This window comes from Ascaphus truei, chromosome 10 (assembly GCF_040206685.1).
Source record: "Ascaphus truei isolate aAscTru1 chromosome 10, aAscTru1.hap1, whole genome shotgun sequence".
Taxonomy (NCBI): domain Eukaryota; kingdom Metazoa; phylum Chordata; class Amphibia; order Anura; family Ascaphidae; genus Ascaphus; species Ascaphus truei.
Window position 1 is genome coordinate 6,558,332 of NC_134492.1, and position 18,391 is coordinate 6,576,722.

Consider the following 18,391-nt stretch of genomic DNA (forward strand, 5'->3'; position numbering starts at 1 on the left):
ATAATTTATCAATTATACCATACCATGCAGGAATCGGACACATGACCCTTCATATGCTAGTACAATTCTCTAGCTGCCCCACCACAGGGTTGGTAGATGTTAAGTTTATTTGTAGAGTTAGATTAATCACACCAACCCTGTGGTGTATGTATTCACTGTTGGGCTGTCATTGGTCAGAGAAGGGTCATGTGACCCTCCTCTGCGCTCGAAAGCAAGCATTGACACAGCCTGATGAAGCAGGGAGAGGAGAGAGCTGCAGATACCGGGTAAGTCAATAAAGTATTGAATGTTATTTAAAAAAAGAATCCCTTGGAGATGTTTTTAAGTTGGGAGCCACGCTGAGACCGTGTTATATGCGGATCCGCATTGAAGCGGATTGCGTCATAGCGAGGTTGAGTTGTATTTGCAATCCTCCCCGCCCGGCTAAAAGGGAGGTTACATAAATGGCTGTGTTGTTGGTTACTCAGGGTGCATTACCTTTGTCAGGGGTGCTGATCCGCGCAGGCTAGGCATATATACAGATGGTAAAGATGGGCACCAAGAACTTTGCAGTTTTAAACAAAACAGTCTTTATTCATACTATAGACAGGTACATTGCAATCCTGAGAAGGTACATCGCTTTTTACATCACTTATCAAGGGTAACCATGCTTCTGGTGTAATTTTTAAACCTTTCTTTCCAGGGCCCCAGCAGGGCATCTCCTTCCTCACTGTAGTCATTGTAATGGGTCATTACTCTGCATCCTACCCTGCTCACCTCACATACAGTACTCTGGTACTGAAGTAGCAGAGGGTGATTCTTTCAGGATCCTGAGTAAGGTATTGTGTCATAACTCCTCATGATCCACACTTCAGATTGGAACTGGGGCTACAGATAGGTCAGCTCCTAATGGACACTGATGGTCTGCGTAATTACAACTGATCCTCAGTAAATTAGGGTACATGGGAAAACTGGGTACTCCGTATCAGACACTTCCCACGGACGCCGCCACCTCACGTAATCACATGACACGAGACAGAGACGGATACTGAGCAGTGCCGGAGAAAAGTCCTGCTGGACAGGACCCCGTATTCGCATATGTTTGCAGAAATTCTGTACGTTTGATTTTATACTGCACAATATACCTTTTTTTTTACCAGTATCACACATTGTGCTCCTTATTATAGGAGTTATTCTTACCATATCCACGGAGACTTCTCTTCACATACCCTCTTCCCTGATCACAATTCACAGGGTATTTATTCCCCTTATGTGAGTGTGCAATATTACTGTAGTACACTTAATTTTTTTAACTTACTATAAGACCATCTGCACATTGTTGTCCCTTTTTTGTGCTCAGGTTCTATACTGTCAACTGCAGGGATCCATTGTGGGGCCCTTGGTCTTTCAGCAGCAAACATATAGGAATAGATTTATATTATAACACTTAATTCACTTTCAATAGATTGTTTTGTGCACGGCTGTGCTTCATATATATGTGAACTGGCTCAGTGAGTTAAAGAGTCCAAACCCAGTGACATTGCCTTTGAAGCTGGCTGGATGGTTCACATTCAAGTGTCAGCTTCTTGTGACCTTGGCCAAGTCACTCTATCTCCATTTGCCTCGGTGTGACGCCGGAATTGGATTGTAAATTCGACAGAGCAGGGATTCTTTTATTGCTAAAAACAAATCAGACAACACAGACATTTATTCTATTATATTAATAATCCACATAGAGAAGGGCATTATTGGCCACTAACGCCCCCGCTGGGTTCAAGGCCCTCAGCTTGACGTTGATCCTTCAACTCCTCCAGCCTGGGCATTATTGACGAGTAATGTTTGCAGTAATGTACATAATTATGTAGATAGTATAGGGAAATGTTAGAAAAGTGAAAGGGTAATGAAAGTTATTAAATTAGGGGGTCCCTTCCCAACAGAGCTAATACAGCTAATCCTGCATCTATTGGGGCAATCAAGGCGATGAGACAAAATTTGTGAGTATTTCCTCCCGGTTTTGCATTTTGGACTTAACGGAGGTATTAGAATACCAGCGAATTGGCAACGTTTGTGAGATTGAGACATTTTTGCTATATCGGATGGTTTTGCAGACCCAGAATGAAATCGCATGTTTGGCCTTGTGAGAAGTGCTTTTAGAATATGGTGACCTGCATATCTGAGCGAAATGGGCTCTTTCTGCGTGAATATGCACCTCGGCGGTCACTAGAACAGATCCCAGACTCTTTACTCACTAAGTCACTCAGACCGTGATCAACTTAGTATCTCAAATATTGTTTAACAAATTAATTCATTATGTTTGGCAGAAAATCAAAAGTTAAAATCCTCAAAAGCTGTTTTAACAAATATATTTTCTTTATAAGTAGAATTATAATCCCCCTTATAATACCCTTCTGCTGCCTATGCTAGACATAATAAATACCAGTTCAGTCTCACAACTTGTCAGCCCAGTTAGGGTAACTTGATTGATCTCTAGATCACCAGAGTATTTGACTTTGTTAGTGTGTACTGGGGTAATATTAAAAGATGCCTTTGTTTGTGAACAGGTAGACAATAAACAGAATGTGTATGGAACATATCGAAAGCAGACTGTCTTGTCACAGCCATCAATCAAGAATTCAAGTTGGGCACTTGTTACTTTATCGGTACATTGAGGCAAATGTTCAAATGTGTGGCCCCAGCACTTTGGGGGTCAAACAAAATCAATCATTCTAGTCAGATGCAGCACTGCACTCCTTCTGATTTAGGTCATCGCAATCCTCCCCTTTCTACAGGCTGAATTTCAAGCTGAATTTCACAAGCTACAAGCTTGTACTACAAGCTGAATTTCACAAATGCACCATATATTTTCAATTTTCAATAAATCTTTTCCATTTATCAGATATATAAACATTTATCTTTTTTGCATTACAATGCAAAAACATTGTGAATTCTTAAGGAGAAAAGTGATTTAGTGGCAACAAATTAGTTTTATTGTGGAAGCGTCTAACTGGTAAGTTCTTCTGCAACGGAAACAATATTCTATAATGTACATTTTTTGGTGTTGGAAAATAATGTGTAGGTAAATCAAATCATATAAGTTAGAGTGCTGTGAACACTGTCAGAACTGCATGAAATTACATTATTTCTACAGACACAATGGTCCCTATTTGCTAAACTTAGTTCCATCAGATATAGTTTCATTTGTTAGCACAAAGCAAACAACATTATAACATTATATCAGATTTTACCTATACATTTTATACTTATAAATTAATATAATCGTCTCCAAAAAAGGACTTGGTGGGTAGGACCAATATGGCAAGTGAATAAACCAAATCGGGTCAGGTGTTTTGAAGAGCTGTCTAGCCATGGCTGGTCCCCCATGTTATACCAGCTGCAGTGGCAAATAAAAGACCCTTTTATATACTTCTGGCTAAGTCGCAGTCTATTGGACAGAAGTATAGGAGAAAAGAACTGTCATGGTAGGGACTGTCTGCAGTAGCCTACAGTGACTGGAGGCACTGTCACTGAATGAAAAGAACCCGAGGATCACCTAAAGCCTGTCCTGTTCCCAACTACATCGTGGACGCTCATCTCTCCCGGACCCTCACAGGTATCCAGCACCACACGGACCTGTAGCCTAGGCAAAATCTCCCAGAGGGGGGGGGAGGGTTGGGGGGGGGGAGAAGCAGAGCTACAGCTGTATTAAAGGAGTTTCTGTGACTACCGAGCAGATATGTCAGACTAAAAAGCAGGTGAACAAAACTGGATGCCTTCTCTGTCTGGGGAGAAGCAGCACGAAATGTAACGGTAGAAACAATACAGCTCAACCCCCTTATAACGCTGTGCTTGGGGTCCAAAGAATTACATCGTGTTATAAGTGAATCGCGTTAGAAATAATGTACAATTGAATGCATTGTACAATAAAGTATTTACGATACCAATAATCGTGTTGAAAAGTATTCATAAATACAAAAATTGGGAGCCACGTTTGCATCGCGTTATAAGCGGATTCGCGTTATAACGGGGTTGAGCTGTATTATGAATTCTACAGCTAAAATTATAATCCAAACAGGAGGTCGAGATTTATTTGACGCAGAATGATTTTAAATGTAGAAAACTAAACACAAGCACGGAGCAGAGGTTTGCAATTCTTGTTCCTTTTGCTATATTGTCTGCCTCTTATTTATGCCTGAGGAGAATTCAAAGGGCATACCATAGGATTTGCTGCTTTTTGTTGTTGTTTTAAACGAAGGCACAGTTTAGTATCTTTCTGATTCATGGGATAACTTTGGGAGTTTATGATAAAATATATATGACGTGTGATGATGGTGGTTTCAGGATATATTGGTTACTTATGATAATATGACTGCTAACAAACAAATATTACAGATGGACATTATCTCTAAAAAGGAATCACATGAGAAACGATCTTAAATCATATTTATGTACTTATTTATTTTGTGCTGTTATGGTAATGTGAAGACAGTGAGTAAGAAAGTTCCAGACATCTTCTATTAGTCTTTGTCATTAGAACAATTAGTTGCCTTTTTGAAGAAGAGGTTATTCTTATCTATCATATCTGTTGTTCTGGCAGTATAAATAATGCATGCAACCCTATCAATGGGATCATTATGGTTAGTGGGTGGCTTATGCCCTGACTCCCTTTCAATTTTCTAAGTATTTGTTTCAAATAGTTTTTATTGGGGTTTCAGTTCCATGAAACAATAATAACAGTTACAATAATAGCATAAAAGAAAGGACAGATAAGAACATAAAACACATAAAGACATAAAACACTCCTATCAGATGATAATAAAAAAATGGTATCGTTCAGGACAATACTCTACAGTACACTCCAATACACTGTATTTCACATGAATAGACACAAAAAAAAAGGGGAAGGGGAGGGGGGGGGGGGGGGGGGGTGGGGGGTGGGTACCAACTTCGCTCCAAGGCATAGACTTATACTTTTACTTTTTCAGAACCAGCTTTTGATTTCTACCTTTTACCTCTTATGATACATCAATAATATAATATTGGTATCACTGGTGATGTAATATAATGTACAATTATACAATATAACGGGTGAAAAGGGTGTAAGGATCCGGTTGTCACGCCGCCCTTGGCGCGCTCCCGCCTTACCTCTGCCCGCAATCAGGGGTTCCGCTCCCTGCCACTCTCCGTTGGGACCCGCGGCCACCACCAGCAGCACTGCGCGCATGCGTGCATCGAACACACTGCCTAATACTGAAGGGGAAGGTCCCACCTCCAGGTTACGCCCGCGCACAGACTGCGTCAGCGCGCGCACGTGACGGGTGCACAGCGCAAGCAAGCTGCGCATCAACTGGCCTCATCAGTGATTCAGTGAGTATCGGAGAAAAAGGACCCAGTGTAGCACTCGAGTTCACATTCTGGGGATAAGTGATTGACTTAAAAACATAATCTTTATTAAACAACATATATAAAATATTGGTCCAACGACGTACTGAGGGTGAGTTGATCCTAAATATAGGAAGCCATATTGGCTCTGGATCAAAAATAATAAATATGTGCCAGACGGTTTTAATAAACCACTGGTACTGTACCAGTGGTTTATTAAAACCGTCTGGCACATATTTATTATTTTTGATCCAGAGCCAATATGGCTTCCTATATTTAGGATCAACTCACCCTCAGTACGTCGTTGGACCAATATTTTATATATGTTGTTTAATAAAGATTATGTTTTTAAGTCAATCACTTATCCCCAGAATGTGAACTCGAGTGCTACACTGGGTCCTTTTTCTCCGATACTCACTACAGTTTATACCCTAAGCACCGTTCACAGTATCATCTCACTTAGGCTGCAGCAGGGGTCCCCCTACTGTCTCATCAGTGATTCAGCCAGCACCTGTCTCCTGCACCGCTATGCCCAATCCCCGCTTGCTCTGAGGACCCACCCCTGCTCCGCCTCTCCTCCCATTGGTGCCTCTCCCTCATATATGCCCAGCTGTGCCACTGGCACATTGGCTGAGCATAATCAAAGTTGCGTTGTGTTTACCTCTTCTCTGCCTCCACAGTCTGGCCTTTTCTTGCTATTCCTTGCTCTGTGTACCGTACCCAACAGCTTGTGGTGTGTGCCCTAAAATAATGTATACTTTTAGGGGGGTATTTTTTTGCCGGAGAGTAGTTTTTCCCGGTCAGTAATGGCGATCACCTTTTGTGTTCAGCCCTGAAATATTCAGGTGTGAAGATCCTTACACATTCTCACTAATTTGGGGCATCTTTTTGTAAAAATGTCATGTATATCTATATCTATATATATATGTGGTATCAATGCAATCAGAAGACCTAGGTCAATACCTTTTTGTATTTAAGTCCATGATCATGCTGACTAGTGTAATCAGGGGATACAGGGAAATAATATTTAATACTCATTTTAATTAAATAATTGAACTAATTAGAAATATTTGGGACATTAAGAAAATAAGTAGGTTTTTTTTCATACTGAGGACATCATATCTTGGTTACATGATATGCAATGCACCCAAGACAGGTAGCAATGAAAAGCTGAACTTGTGCTGAATAAAACAACATATAGTTTTTATAGTGCCATATAAAGCTATGTACAGGAATCATACTTAATGATAAACCACACTTGGCACTGAAGTGGTTAAATACAGGTGGTTTTGAACGAGGATTATATTTCATGTAAGTACCTTGCATGGAACTATACACTAATTTATATACTGATATTACTACACTGTATCTAGGGTTTATGTTATAATTTGGGGCATGACATATTTGATTTTGCCTGTTCTCCATACAGTGACTTTATGTACAGTACATAGTTTTTTTTATGGGTAAATTAAAAATATTTTTGCAATATTATTATTTTTTCTTGCCTTGTATATTTAGCTGTTTATTATTTCTAAAAGAAATGTACGTACATAAATGATTTTCATTATGTTACATTAAAATGTAGGTTTACTGCAAAAGGTACTTTATTTTGTTTTCCACTTTATGACTTTAGGGCATACAAATTTTTTGCAAATATTGGTACAATCAATTCAAATACACAAATGCAAGAGCACAAAACAAATCAATCCTATAATGCTGCCCTATTATTTTCTAAATAAAACTACTTGTACCACATATCTTCCATGTCCTCCAATGCACAACACCTGTGTGCACTTTCAATTCTCTCCTTCGCCGCCTACGGCAGTTCCCACTACTTCCCTTACTGCTCAAGTCCTCGATAACCACTTTAAAGATAACATTGACGATATTCGACTTTGTCCAGTCACATCTACACAAAACAGCTCCCATATGCTCACAAAGCAATTATCATCTCCTTAGAACAGGTTACGGAGGTGAATTCTGTCTTCTCTCCTCGTCCCTCTCTACAACCGGCACTCTCGATCCTATCCCCTCATATTTCCTCCACTCACTCTCCACCGCAATTATTCCTACACTGACTCATCTCTATAACCTCTCTCTGAACACAGGCTCCTTTCCTTCATCCTTCAAGCATGTCGTTCTGTCACACCCATCGTGAACAAACCTTCTCTCGATCCTGCCTCCCCTTCTACTGACCGTCCTATCTCCCTTCTCCCATTTGCATCCAGACTTATTGAATAACTCATTTGTAACAACATGCTCGTCTTTCTCTCTTAGAATTGTCTCCTTGATACTCTCCATCCTTACCACTCCACTGTAACTTCATTAACAAAAGTCACTAATGACCTACTGTACAGTTCTCCCTACTTATTCTTTTGGACCCTTCTGCTGATTTTGATACAGTTGATCACCCCCTCCTTCTGTTTACCCTCCATTCTACTGCACTCCGTGACACTGACATCTCCTGGTTTACAGTACATCCTTTTTAATTGACTGCACGTCCCTTGATGGCATAGGTTGCACTTGATGGACGCATGTCTTTTTTCAATCTCATCTACTATGTAACTATGTAAAAGGAATAGTTTATTTGATCCTAAAACCAGTGTCCAAGGGGTTTCCAACCCCTTTTTTTGGTATAGCAATAAAAAGGAGGAGATCTTTAGGCGCCTGGAACTGAAGAAATAAACATAGACGAAAACAGAATAGTGTAATACCGTTGGAACAGATACAATAATGAAGTGGTGAGAGGTACACTCACATTTATCTTCTTGTTCTCTACCGGTTTTTAATACAGGATTGAAGTTGGGGTCTCCGAAGCTAAAATACAATGAAGAAACAGGCACAGGGTCTTAATCACCAAGGAGTTTAATGTGCCATATAGACCAATGTTTCGGCAGTCTAGTGCTGCCTTTCTCAAGGTGAAGGCCTTCAGTATTACTGTAGATTGCCGAAACGTTGGTCTATATGGCACATTAAACCTCCTTGATGATTAAGACCATGTGCCTGTTTCTTCATTGTATACTGGATCATATTGGGACCTCATGAGCTCCCCAGAACCAGCGCACCGGCAGCTAAGTACCCCACCCCTGTTACCTATGTGACTGAGTGCGTGTCTCATCCTCTGTCTCCGAAGTTAAACCACATTAGTTGGATCTCCAGGGACATCCTGCTTCTGGACGTCCTTACCTCTGCAATTGGGGCCGGTAGCCACTCCAGGGTTCTCATTATGGCGGATTTTTAAAGCTCCTGCACTTGGCGATAGGAAACCGCGACGTCATCGGGTGCTACATTTTATTAGCCCTTGTGACGCGAGAGATACCGGCGCCCCCTTTAGAGGTAAGTATCTCTGGAAGCAGCGGGTCCCCGCAGCTGGAATTAATGGGGTTCAGCTCTGGAGACACCCTACTTCAATCCTGTAAAAACAAAAAACTAAACGGCACGGAGACCCTTAAAGGAAGAGAAAAAAAAGATCTTTATATAAGGGGATTACAACAAGAAGCTAAATGTGAGTGAATGTTACACCACCACTTCCTTATCTTATTTGTTACAGCAGTATCACACTATTGTGTATCCTTCTCTTTTTTCTTCCATGTTTATTTCGTCAGATCCATGCGAATAAGGATCTCTTCTTCTTTTTCAACACAAAAAACAGTACTTACAGTAATTCACATGCCGCTTGCATTGGGGATCTAGAAAAGACATAACATATGGCTTTCTTTTATTTATTTTTCTATTTCATGTCCTAACCAATGATTATCACCCTGTTGCTAAATTTATGACCTCTTAAAATAAGAGTGCTGAGAACATTTTCCTCTCACTGGTTCTCAGACTGGTTCTCAGGGTGGTATCATGGCATTTGCTGGAAATTAAATGATGGGACAGAGAATCAGATGCCTACATAGAAATATAAGGCATTGCAAATGAACTACAGTAAGTGCTTAATGTATCAGGTGTTGGAAATATGTGTTTAATTATTAGAAACCCAATATTACCCTGTATTATACAGAGCATGCAAACAACGCTGGCAATTATATGTTGAGAACAAATATAAGCATTCTGCCAAAAAACATATACGCAATTTAGGGTAGTTTAAAGATGATATCTCTCTAATTCCTGTACCTCTTGAATGAAATCTTTATGTTACATATCTGAACGTTGCCCTCTTTCCCTCTATTGTGAAGGGTCTACTAGTGCTGGCGGTACCTGTTGGCTCACAGGGATCTGAGTCTCCGCTACTGGGAGCCTGGGGTAACGAATATACTGAGTGGCAGCGCCTCCACCTGCATGGGATCCCAATCGGATGGGATAACCCCGAGCAGGAACTAATAATACCATTCCACAGATCATAAGAATAACAATAATAACATTTACTGTGAGTAATAACCATAAACCACATACAGGCAATAGCAATACTAATGGTTATAGCTTTACCTCGCCGTGCAGGGCGTTGTCCCACCACCGTGTATCCCCACACCATATCCACAGTACCAGAGGTGTCCCTTGGTCACTTCACCCAATACGTGTCCCCAAAAGATGCCCACCCCTCTAGGCGTGATCAGCGCCTTACTGTACAGATGTTGGTGCACGTTTGGTGAACCGTACCTGCCGGGTGTGTCCACACCCGGGTGAGCAAACGATGAGAAACAGGGGATCTGCCGATGCAACGATATTCTTCGCTGGATGGGATGCCTCCCTCTGGAGTGACCGCTGCAAGGCTGGTCGCTCCCTCTCTTGCAGGCTGGTCCCAGAGCAATAGTTCAAAGGAAACCACTGTGGCCCTAAGCTGGCTAATCACTAAAAGGCAGGATTCCTAACTGAAGGGGCCTTCCCTAAAGCAGACGATATTCGACTTTGTCCAGTCACATCTACACAAAACAGCTCCCATATGCTCACAAAGCAATTATCATCTCCTTAGAACAGGTTACGGAGGTGAATTCTGTCTTCTCTCCTCGTCCCTCTCTACAACCGGCACTCTCGATCCTATCCCCTCATATTTCCTCCACTCACTCTCCACCGCAATTATTCCTACACTGACTCATCTATATAACCTCTCTCTGAAGACAGGCTCCTTTCCTTCATCCTTCAAGCATGTCGTTCTGTCACACCCATCGTGAACAAACCTTCTCTCGATCCTGCTTCCCCTTCTACTGACCGTCCTATCTCCCTTCTCCCATTTGCATCCAGACTTATTGAATAACTCATTTGTAACAACATGCTGGTCTTTCTCTCTTAGAATTGTCTCCTTGATACTCTCCATCCTTACCACTCCACTGAAACTTCATTAACAAAAGTCACTAATGACCTACTGTACAGTTCTCCCTACTTATTCTTTTGGACCCTTCTGCTGATTTTGATACAGTTGATCACCCCCTCCTTCTGTTTACCCTCCATTCTACTGCACTCCGTGACACTGACATCTCCTGGTTTACAGTACATCCTTTTTAATTGACTGCACGTCCCTTGATGGCATAGGTTGCACTTGATGGACGCATGTCTTTTTTCAATCTCATCTACTACACGGTCTTAATCACCAAGGAGTTTAATCTGCCATATAGACCAATGTTTCGGCAGTCTAGTGCTGCCTTTCTCAAGATGAAGGCCTTCAGTATTAGATTGCCGAAACGTTGGTCTATATGGCACATTAAACCTCCTTGATGATTAAGACCATGTGCCTGTTTCTTCATTGTATACTGGATCATATTGGGACCTCAGGAGCTCCCCAGAACCAGCGCACTGGCAGCTAAGTACCCCACCCCTGTTACCTATGTGACTGAGTGCGTGTCTCATCCTCTGTCTCCAAAGTTAAACCACATTAGTTGGATCTCCAGGGACCTCCTGCTTCTGGACGTCCTTACCTCTGCAGTTGGGGCCGGTAGCCACTCCAGGGTTCTCATTATGGCGGATTTTCAAAGCTCCTGCACTTGGCGATAGGAAACCGCGACGTCATCGGGTGCTACATTTTATTAGCCCTTGTGACGCGAGAGATACCGGCGCCCCCTTTAGAGGTAAGTATCTCTGGAAGCAGCGGGTCCCCGCAGCTGGAATTAATGGGGTTCAGCTCTGGAGACACCCTACTTCAATCCTGTAAAAACAAAAAACTAAACGGCACGGAGACCCTTAAAGGAAGAGAAAAAAAAGATCTTTATATAAGGGGATTACAAGAAGAAGCTAAATGTGAGTGAATGTTACACCACCACTTCCTTATCTTATTTGTTACAGCAGTATCACACTATTGTGTATCCTTCTCTTTTTTCTTCCATGTTTATTTCGTCAGATCCATGCGAATAAGGATCTCTTCTTCTTTTTCAACACAAAAAACAGTACTTACAGTAATTCACATGCCGCTTGCATTGGGGATTTAGAAAAGACATAACATATGGCTTTCTTTTATTTATTTTTCTATTTCATGTCCTAACCAATGATTATCACCCTGTTGCTAAATTTATGACCTCTTAAAATAAGAGTGCTGAGAACATTTTCCTCTCACTGGTTCTCAGACTGGTTCTCAGGGTGGTATCATGGCATTTGCTGGAAATTAAATGATGGGACAGAGAATCAGATGCCTACATAGAAATATAAGGCATTGCAAATGAACTACAGTAAGTGCTTAATGTATCAGGTGTTGGAAATATGTGTTTAATTACAAGAAACCCAATATTACCCTGTATTATACAGAGCATGCAAACAACGCTGGCAATTATATGTTGAGAACAAATATAAGCATTCTGCCAAAAAACATATACGCAATTTAGGGTAGTTTAAAGATGATATCTCTCTAATTCCTGTACCTCTTGAATGAAATCTTTATGTTACATATCTGAATGTTGCCCTCTTTCCCTCTATTGTGAAGGGTCTACTAGTGCTGGCGGTACCTGTTGGCTCACAGGAATCTGAGTCTCCGCTACTGGGAGCCTGGGGTAACGAATATACTGAGTGGCAGCGCCTCCACCTGCATGGGATCCCAATCGGATGGGATAACCCCGAGCAGGAACTAATAATACCATTCCACAGATCATAAGAATAACAATAATAACATTTACTGTGAGTAATAACCATAAACCACATACAGGCAATAGCAATACTAATGGTTATAGCTTTACCTCGCCGTGCAGGGCGTTGTCCCACCACCGTGTATCCCCACACCATATCCACAGTACCAGAGGTGTCCCTTGGTCACTTCACCCAATACGTGTCCCCAAAAGATGCCCACCCCTCTAGGCGTGATCAGCGCCTTACTGTACAGATGTTGGTGCACGTTTGGTGAACCGTACCTGCCGGGTGTGTCCACATCCGGGTGAGCAAACGATGAGAAACAGGGGATCTGCCGATGCAACGATATTCTTCACTGGATGGGATGCCTCCCTCTGGAGTGACCGCTGCAAGGCTGGTCGCTCCCTCTCTTGCAGGCTGGTCCCAGAGCAATAGTTCAAAGGAAACCGCTGTGGCCCTAAGCTGGCTAATCACTAAAAGGCAGGATTCCTAACTGAAGGGGCCTTCAAGCAGCCACAATCAAGGGTGAGTTGAGGCCTAACTGGAGCCTAGGGGATCTCTGGCCTAGTGCAGAGGGTCACAGACACCTGCACTTATACAACCTCCCCTAGCGGTGTCCCAGCTCCAACTGCCAACAACCCTCAGAGTTCCAAATGCCTCACAGAAGAATCCTAACACTCCATTGGCCAGACCTTGTCACCTGACTCCGCAGCCCCCCCCCCCCCTTTTTTTTTTCTCCCAAGCTGCAGTGGATGTAAAAGCCAAACCAGGAAACCCAGGCCACGTGAATATATTTAAAACATTTTTTATACAGTATATGTATATATATTAAACAAAATGGTGGCACACACTAGATAGAATACTTCAGCTGAGGGGTAAGTGGTGTAAGGTAAAAAACAGAAGTCATTAATGATGTGATGGTGATCAAAATACCAGCACAGCACAAGGAGTGGAAGAAAAAGGTGTTTATTCCGTCCATCATGCAGGCATATTCCTATCCGGGAAATCTCAATGGCTCTGGGCGAGCTACCCATCTGAAACATCTACCCCCCCCCGAGACTGGCGATCAATACTGCAGATCCAACAGTAAAGATGGTCTAACGGGGGAACTAACTATTCTTAAGCTGCTGGAGTCGGTGAGCTTGAAATGCTTGTGATCGATGCCCAGTTTGTGAGTGTACTGATTTATCTATCCTTTTATTTATAAAATGTTTACAGTATTATGCTATGTTGACATTTTATCTTTTGCATGTTCAAATGTCCTGAAGAAATATCCTGATTTTTCAAACACACCTCCATGTGAACAGTACTGCTGCTTCTAGTTAACATGTACAGTATGCAAGCTTAGAGAAACCAGTCAGTAACATGCTACATACATTTTACACTTTCCTAAATCGGTCTCAGCGTCGCTCCTATTGAAATCCCACTCCTGGCTTCCTAAAAGTTAAGTCCTCTCTTTTTTTAAGGCTCTCTTCTTCCCCTCCTTACATCTCATATAGAAAAGTCCAAGAAAGGATTCTGGGGTTCAAGGGTATTCCAACAGTGGGACAAGGTTACAATGTTCAACACAAACTAATCTCAATAATTGTCTCCTAAATATATATATCAAGAGGTATCCCAATCAATTCTGTGTAGTCTTTGAAGAGACAGTCGGGGGGGCTTTCAATTGTCGAAGTAATAAAGATAGCGCCTACCCAGCTTCACTCGCTATGAGAGCCCGCAACCTCCCTGCAAAGTGTATAGCGCACAATATTCTTTTCCGTCTATAATTGACTGAATCATTCAGCCCCCCAGTGAGGACTGTGATCCTTATAACAGTTAGATTAACTCACGGTTGCTGAAAGTGTGTTCCTCCTCTCCTTGTCTTCTGGATCATGACGGGACTCCTCCCTTGATAAAGCGCTTTGCGCGAAACATGTCGGTCCTGTTCTGCCTTGTTTTTAACATTATCTAATACATTTTTCATTTTTTTAAATCACTCTCGATCATTTTTGAATGGGGGTGCATTGCAATTTACATCTCAGCCCTAATTTTTCGCTACACACCATCTCGACTCTTGCATTCTGCTTAATGATATCTTCTCCCTACCCCCTTTGTATCTAAAGCCCTCTCCCACGTTAAACCTTTCTCACTGACTGCCCCACACCTCTGGAATACCCTTCCCCTCAATACTATACATCTCAGATGCACTGACCTTGGTCCCTTGCAGATGCACTTTCCATAACACCCTCCTACTTTCTCTGTAAATTCTCCCCACTTACCTCTTAGATTGTAAGCTCTTCGGGGCAGGGACTCCTTATTATACTGTTTTGTCTGAAGCACTTATTCCCATTGTGTTATAATATTACGTCACGTGTTTTGTACAGCGCTATGCACCTGGATGTTGCTATATAAAGAAAGATATGCATACATACAAATAAATGCATACACGTTATTTCTATTAAGTTAAATTGAATAGAAATATTGAGTTACTCGCTAAATAGCTATAGCAAGATACATTATATTCCAGTTTAATGTACTGCGTAACTACAGATTTTCTAGTTATTAGGCTTGTTAACTTTAGTTGAACTGAAAAGTTACATTTTACTTAATATAATCTTTTATATGTAAGAAATCCACACTGGCATCCCCTGAAGGTTTTATCTCTTCCATATATAGGAATGTTGTAAATACATTTATTTCCATTTGTCATCCAAATGCTCTCACTAGACTAATATTGCTGCAGTCACTAAGGCAGCGGGGCCCAACTCCTATCCTCAAGACCCCCGACCCATTCAGTACATCTTCGACTGAGCCACTGATTGAGCCTCCTGTGCTGAAGCAGGGATATCTTGAAAACCTGCCCAGTTGGTGGGTCTTGGGGGCGGAAGTTGAGCAGCCCTTTTCTAAAGGATAGATAGAAAATGGAAAAGAAACATGTTGACTCAAATGGTATGGAAGTAACCACATCACAAAATATGCAGCTTTCATCAATTATGAGAGTAAAATCATTGCTATGTTTTACAAAGTCTGGGAATAATTGTTACCAAGGAAATATGTATCTGAAGCAAAGGCTCAAAAAACATGATGTCCCCCTGGGATCTTTATTCTGGCAGCTAATGAAAGCAGAATATGTATATGAAAGTCTCTTCGAATAAGTTCAATGCAAGCTGCCTAAAACTAAACAAATTGGATAGAATGTATCAAAGCTTTTCACCCGTTTACAGTCTCTTCAAAATAAATCAATTTCTTTATATAAATAATAATATGTAATAATAATAAATCTGACATATTAAACTGCATTTCAAACTCCTCTTGATTATCAATTGGAATTTAGATAACGTTTCTGCATTCCCAGGTAAGATTTTTATAGGCCGGTATTGTTTCCTTATAAACTTTAGAAATACGAGTAAAAAGGATGGGTAGGTTTCGCTGGTTCAGAACCGGAACAACAAACTTTGGAACACACCTTCAAATCTCTGCGAGGTTTCAGCCAAAACCCCAGAATGGCTCATACTTTAATTCATTTTTTCCCCTTGTTTTTTGTTCTTTTGATTGGTTTTATTTTAAAAAAACTGGGTGAACTTTTAAGTTATGAAATAAAAAATTAAAAAAAACATGCCAGCTTTTGTAAAAAGTTAAAAAAAAAAAAATTGTTCAAATACTATTTTTGTTTATTTTGTTTTTTTTACATTTTTTTTTTATACCAAGCCAAAACCAATCGATCTCCTCCCCAACCAAAATCAAATACACCAGTAAAAGTGGCAACCCTTATTGAGAATTCTTATTAACATTTTCCTGCAAATTCTAAATGGTCCAAAGCACAAAACACCTTTCAGTGAGGTTATGAGACTAAAATGTAATTTTGTTGAATTATTTTTAGTGGTTTATCTACGGTGATATCGTGTGTATCTCTTAGAAAGGATATCTATGTTAAGCACCGTCGTTATTACAATAGGAAGTAAATTTACTTTTTAAAAGTCTTGCGTGTGTTTGACACCATAAATGTAATATTTTGTTTTGGATTCATGAGCTTCTAGTATCTTTATATGTCATATGATTGAATTTTCAGCAACTCTTGATCCTTAACATGCCTTCAAAGCTCCAAGCGGATAAAGAATAATCAGACAAATGATCCAATAATTTATGGTAAAACTCACTAGTGCAGAGGTGGCCAAATCCAGTCCTCAAGGGACACCAACAGCTTTTAGGCATATCCCTGCATCAGAACAGGCAGCTCAATGAGTGGCGAACTCAATGATGGAGCCACTGATTGAGGCACCTGTGCTGAAGCAGGGATAGCCTTAAATCCTGACCTGTTGGTGGCCCTTGATTTGGCCACCCCGGCACTAGCTACTCCTTTAGTGATATTCGGCATACGAGCAGTGATTCCAGATATTTTACTGATTTTCAATACAGATAAATACTGTAAGTTTAAATCTACCTTGTTTCTAATTCTTGTAGAAAAATGAGATGCAGTTGGAACGGAATACTTTTCCTCTTTACATATCCATTGTGGTTATTTTTTTAAAACATCTATACCTTGTGCAACAGTGCAAAATATGGGTTTGCCTGAATAAGTTAAATACATTTTTTTTAATGGAGCTACAAGTATCCTGGTTGTCAATTTGCTGGTGCGGTACCCACTGTTGTATTACTCTTACTAATTCCAACACATATTATTGCCATAGGGGTGCACAGCTTTAAAAGAGATTGAAATAAGCTCAACTACAGTAGGTCAAATTGGATCTTTTATAAAGAGTTTACTTTTATTCTGTGAACCTTTCTTTTTTACTTCATGTGGCTGCACAGTGCATACTCCCCGTCATAAAAATACTGTAACCAGCAGAACAATTTGTAGAAAGTAAAAAATATCTGATATATTCAGCAAATGTTCTCATAACTTTCAGTTATTCTCTCAAAGCCGAAATACCCTTATCAGAATGAAAAATGTAAACACAGCATGCATACTGCATGCTTTGTCTAAGATTCCATTTAAAACTATTACACACTGCTAGTGTATAAATTGTATTTTCTCCATCCTACCTTATTTGACACTAAAACCACCTCTTTGAATCTGTTTTTGTAAAATGATAAAGCACTGTATTATCATTTGAACTTTGATATATAGAAACACCTGTTTCATGATAAGTAAAAACTTATTCTGAAACGTAATATTTTTCTAAAATGGCAACAGTTTTAAAGAATATGGTTATTTAGAGCAATGGTTTTCAACCTTATTTTGGTTAAAGAACCCTACTGTATAATTATATTGTTACAGGGGGATACACAGAAACACATTGGTGAGCCATTTTGGCTGCAATGAAATGGTCTGTAATGTACAGCACACCTGTGAGCACGTGACCTGCATATGGGACAAAGGTTAATTCACAGCTCGCAAGTGGTCCCACTAATCACGTTCACAAAGGTCCATCAAATTAGCAATATCTTCCCTAACTCCGTCCCCATATGCCATCTGTCACGAACAGCACACAAGTGAGCATGTGACTTAGATATGCCATCAGGGTTAATACACACTGCTACTCTAGCTAACTCGCCTTTTGCCTGCGCAAGATACCTTCAATGAGTTAATATTAACCCCTTACGCAATTGCAATATCTATACGCTGCCACCACCCGAGAAATGCAAATACAAGATGTAAAATGATCTGACATGTTTATTATAGAAAAACTATGCACTTAACACATAAAAATGTGTTGTAGCAAAATGTGTCAGAAAATATAAATACTCTCTCCAGAGTGTGAAATCAGTTCATTCAGAGCCCAAAGCATCACTTATTAATTGTTTTAATATATATAAAAATATAGTGCTTAGATTATAGAAAAATGATAACAAGAACATACAATTATAATAAATGCAGTACAGTTTCTTAAAGTAACAGGATAAAACATAACACAGAAATCCCTATAACATTACGTTACCATATATCAGGATATTCTCCCAGAGAGGTCACTGGCGAAGAAATTAGAAATGACGTGTTTTGGTCCAAATGTATTCTTTTCCCCTCATTGATAAACCAAACCCGGTCCTAAATCAATTGTGA

At 40.5% G+C, this 18,391-nt stretch overlaps 1 long non-coding RNA gene across 1 annotated transcript; it reads right to left on the bottom strand.

Annotated features, from left to right (window-relative positions):
* Positions 1–545: 545 nt before the first annotated feature.
* LOC142503353 (uncharacterized) lies at positions 546–12,966 on the bottom strand. Its single transcript, XR_012803968.1, has 3 exons — positions 12,630–12,966; positions 11,214–11,474; positions 546–1,658 (listed from the first exon to the last, which is right to left on the bottom strand). It is a non-coding gene; the product is annotated as an uncharacterized LOC142503353 (long non-coding RNA).
* Between the last annotated feature and the right edge of the window lie 5,425 nt (positions 12,967–18,391).